Source organism: Helianthus annuus, chromosome 13 (assembly GCF_002127325.2).
Source record: "Helianthus annuus cultivar XRQ/B chromosome 13, HanXRQr2.0-SUNRISE, whole genome shotgun sequence".
NCBI classification, from domain to species: Eukaryota; Viridiplantae; Streptophyta; class Magnoliopsida; order Asterales; family Asteraceae; genus Helianthus; species Helianthus annuus.
The window spans coordinates 108,088,623-108,093,451 of NC_035445.2; the positions used below are offsets into that span (position 1 = coordinate 108,088,623).

At 41.3% G+C, this 4,829-nt stretch overlaps 1 non-coding gene across 1 annotated transcript; it reads right to left on the bottom strand.

Annotated features, from left to right (window-relative positions):
• Positions 1–4,072: 4,072 nt before the first annotated feature.
• On the bottom strand, positions 4,073–4,179 carry LOC118486026. The gene has a single exon (XR_004877883.1). It is a non-coding gene; the product is annotated as a small nucleolar RNA R71 (small nucleolar RNA).
• Positions 4,180–4,829: the final 650 nt, after the last annotated feature.

Genomic DNA, 4,829 nt, shown 5'->3' on the forward strand with positions numbered 1-4,829 from the left:
CATAAACGTAATAAGTTAAACACGAAAAATACTCCGGAACATCAATTTATGCTTAACATACCTTAAATAACCTTTACATAACTTAGAAATAAGTTTTGAAGGCTTTGGTATGGCAAAATCTAGTTTATTCGCTTACAGGGACTAAAATTGACAAACTGCGAAAGTATGCCGATTTGAACTGTAACGAACATTCCGGAACATGATCATAAGTTAAACACACCCTAAGTATCCTTTACATAGCTTAGAAATAGGCTTTGAGGGGTTCGGTGTGCTAAAATAAACTCTATGCTCATTCAGGGACTAAAAGCGTCAAAAAGTGCATAAGTTTGCATTTTCGCGCATAACTTACGTTCTGAATACATCCGGACATCCAAAAATTTATGCAAGCATTAAAATATTTTATTTTTGTGTTTGGCACAAGAAAAATCCATTCGTCGCGCAATTTGGATCGTCTTTCGCGCTTATGCGCATTCCGTCGTAATTAAGCGAACATCGCGATCGTACGGCCAAACGAACCGACATCCGGAATATTTTTGAGCATGTTTCAAGTTCCCCACACTTTAACTTCATCTTAGAGCCTTGAAATGAGGTTAACGGGGCTTAAACGTGCCAAAAATGGGCCAAAATACATGTTTTTGAAGTGCAGGGACTAAAACTGCAATTTCTGAACTGTGACCCTCAGGCGGGGCGCGTAAGATCCCATGTATGTTTTACACGGGCCGCGTGGCCTCCCCAGACCTGCAAAATTGTTGCAAACAGCTGTTTATAGCTGTTATACACCTCAAAACCCATTGCAAATGGTATTTTCAAAATAAGGGACTGAAACAATGGGCTCTAATGGTTTTGCAAAACAATGGGTACACATGGACGGCCTAGATCGAAGCACGTTTCTCGATAAACGATCCTAACGGTTGTGCCTTGCCTTTAAATACCCAACCCAACTTTATTCATTTCCCACATTTAATCTGATTCAAAGCCTTCTAAGTGGAAGTATATACTTCCTACCTGAAAGCGAATCGGGTTAAATCTTGCGGGGACCTTCTGTAAGTATTCTTTCGTGATTTTCATTCGTTTTATCGTTAAAGTCAAACTGTGTTTGACTTTCTGCATTGACCAGTTTATGGTCAACGTGAAGTTCGTTTGAACTTCATAACGTGAGCGTAATCACGATGGTTATAGTCCCTAGTGACTATACCTACTGATTACCACGTTATCTAGGCTCAGTGACGAGTCATAGTTTCGGCCAAAATGCGTTTTCTCGCGTATTTTGTAACCAAACTACTCTAGGGTATTAAAACCTTTTGTTTTAATACCAAACCTGTTTTCCAAGCTTACTAAACATGTTCTAGCATGTTTAGCTCGTCGCTTCTAGTTTTGTGCTTGTCTAGGGTCGTAAGGTAAGCGATCTAAACAATCGCTTATACTTTCGAACCCGACCCATTTGGTCAATCATTAGGATCCGACCAAACACTTTAGGTGACTGATGTGTGTAAAATGCAACATATAAATTACATCAAATAAGGCATAAAACTAACACTTTTTAAGTACTAATGTTGGAAAAAGAGTGTTTTTGTCTTCCTTTTGTATTTTTAGGATAAAATGAGCTCAAATTCACAAAAGAAGCAAAAAGACAGCTAATTCTAACATAAATACAAGAAAAGGAATAAAAGTAGACTGCCCGAACCCTCAACGGCATCCTCCCAAGCAAAGAAGAGAAAACAGAAGCCTGAACACGCCCCGTGCTCAGCCAGCACGGGGCCGTCCCCAAGAAGCAACAGAAAAGACAAACCTATAGAAGCTTCTATTGCCCACCACGGGGCCGTGTCCAGTGAGCACGGGGCCGTGGCGAAAGTACAGCAGGCGCATTAATTGTAATTGCGAATTACAATTAATGAAGAGAGATAGTGTCAAACGGGCACGGGGGCGTGTCCAGCGGACATGGGGCCGTGCCCAGCCTTCTGTTCAGCCTATAAATAGGAGTGCTTGGTTTCATTCCAACTCATCCCTTGGCACACCACCTCTCTCACACTTCATCCACCACCCACCACCACCACAACACCATCATCCACCACCATCATCCATTGTCCATCGTAGAGTGTGTGTGTCGTCTCGGGATCCAAGATTGATAGTAAGAGTTCTTGACAATCAAGGCCATGTTTGCCTAAGTCTCATACATCACTTGGTGAAGACAAGTGTTTAGTATAATACTTTTTATTTTTAATCTTTTGCACTTTTTATTTGGTTTTGTATTAATGACTTTAATAACTAGTTGCTTATGTTGAAGGTGATCTTTCCTTATCGTTTGTCCGTGGTGTCTTGGCATTATTTTACTGTCTATATAAAATAAAAGATTTTCACCATTCATATCTTCACGGTCTATATGGAGGTATGTTGGCTACCTGGTCGGGGGTTAAGGGAACGGTTTGGTAAGGGTCTTGCCCTTGTTCAGCGTTTAGAGGTCCTGCAAGGGACCTGGGTCAAATTTAGCAGGATCTCCTTCAATGCCCATAGGTATTGGATGGCGGGGATCCAAACTCTTTGACCCTCTTATAAGTTAACTACTTTTAATACTATAACCCGGCTATTTAGGACTGTATCCCTGCTGACTCAGACTACTTAGCCGAGGGTAACATCACCGCCAAAAGCGGGGCCTACCACAATTTGCATTAGTAACTTAATTCATTATTTTCCAATAATCCAACCCTTTACGATTGTATCCTTGCTGACTCAAACTACTGGGTTGAGGGTAACGTCGCCTTCAAAAGAGGGGCTACTACAATAACTAAGATAATCTGTTAAACAAGTGCAAAAGTGCGAAAATAATCAAAGGTTATACTAATACACGAGTCGGATCCAAGTGATTCATCTTGTCTAACTGTTTTTATTTTATTTTTATTTTTCAGCATTTAGTTAGTTTTTATTTTCTTAGTTAAAAAAAAAAACATTTTTTCTAACTCTTTGTTTTGATTAGACGTTGAGGATAAACCGGTACTAAAAGCTCTTGTGTCCTTGGACGACCTCGGTATCTTACCAACACTATACTACGTCCACGATGGGTGCACTTGCCCATATGTGTGTTTAGTGTTAGTGAATATCGTGTTTTATAAATTTAAAACTTGGCTAAAGGTGTAAAAAGGGCTTAATAATATATCTAAATTATATACACACCAACACACATCAAGTTTTTGGCGCCGTTGCCGGGGACACAAGGATTTTAAGAAAGTTAGGAATCAACGGCCTAATCATATTTTTATTTTTCTTTTTTATTTTTTAGGATTTTCTTAGTTTTTCAGCTTCTTCAGAGCTCAGCACGGGCCGTGCCTGGTCGGACACGGGCCTTGCCCAGCATCGTTACTGGCAGTTTTTAGTTTTCCAAGTTACAGAAGGCTGACCACAGGGCCATGTCGGTGCAACACGGGGCCGTGTCCAACTTCCAGTAACTGGGATCTGGGAAACAATCACTGTAACTCCGACCTCGGGCCGTGTTCGCTGAACACGGGGCCGTGGTGAACCTTCTGACCAGCATTCTTTTCTGTTTTTACTGCAGGACTTGGAACCCGACACCAATTTCACATAGTGTATGAGCTCCAGTTCTAATAAGGACATAAAAGAACCTCTAGAAGAACCCGAACGCTTTCTCAGAAAAAGATTAAAAGCTAAAAACCAAGAGAAAATTTCGGGTGATCCACCTCCAATGGCGGACCAACGTACCCTCATGGATTATCTACGACCCACCGTAGGTAACCTAGGCACCGCTATCAATGCTCCGAATGTTGAAGCTAATAACTTCGAACTTCGGCCGCATCTGATACAAATGCTCCAAAACTCCGTAACCTTCCATGGGCTTGCGGACGAGGATCCCCATCTACATATCACTAATTTCTTAGAAATATGTGATACCTTTCGGATCATCGGAGCATAAAATGACGCCATCCGCCTCCGAATGTTTCCTTTCTCACTAAAAGACCGAGCGAAAGCTTGGCTCAACGCCCTCCCAGCTGGATCGGTAAACACCTGGGATGAACTAGTCCAAAAATTTCTATATAAGTATTTCCCTCCCGCTAAAACGGCTAAATTAATGACTGAAATTAATACATATTCACAAGAGGACGGGGAATCCTTATATGAAACTTGGGAAAGGTTCAAGGAGTTATTACGCAAGTGTCCACATCACGGCCTTGCGATATGGCAACAAGTATCCACTTTCTATAATGGATTGTTGCCACATACAAGGCAGACACTTGATTCTAGCTCCGGGGGACTTTTAGGTAATCGACGCCCACATAAAATATATAACCAAATTGAGGAAATTGCTCAAACCAATTTTCAATGGCACACCCCCCGAGGCAATAAATCTATTGCCCCGGGCGCCCATAAGGTCGATGAAAGAACTTCTTTACAAGCCCAAATCGAGGCCCTTTCTTCAAAAATAAAAAAATTGGAAATGACAAAAACAGTCTCGGTTATGGCTTGTGAAGGGTGTGGTGGGTCACATGAAAATTGGAGTTGTATGAAAGAAACGGACGATCAACAAGAATTGGTAAACTACATTGATAATAGACCTAGGCCGTCGGGTCCTCCAACGGGAACTTACAACCAAGGATGGCGAAACCACCCAAACCTTGGTTGGAGAGAACCCGACAATAGTAGTAACCAACAAACCCAACGAACAAACTTTCAACAACCAAGAAATGAGTCACAAAATTTCACTCAACAATAAAGTGGACGAGAAAGGCTTGAAGATACTGTATCTCGCCTCATCTCCGACATTGAAAAGAAAAACTCGGAAAGATTTCTACAATTAGAATCAAATTTTAGAAATCAACAAG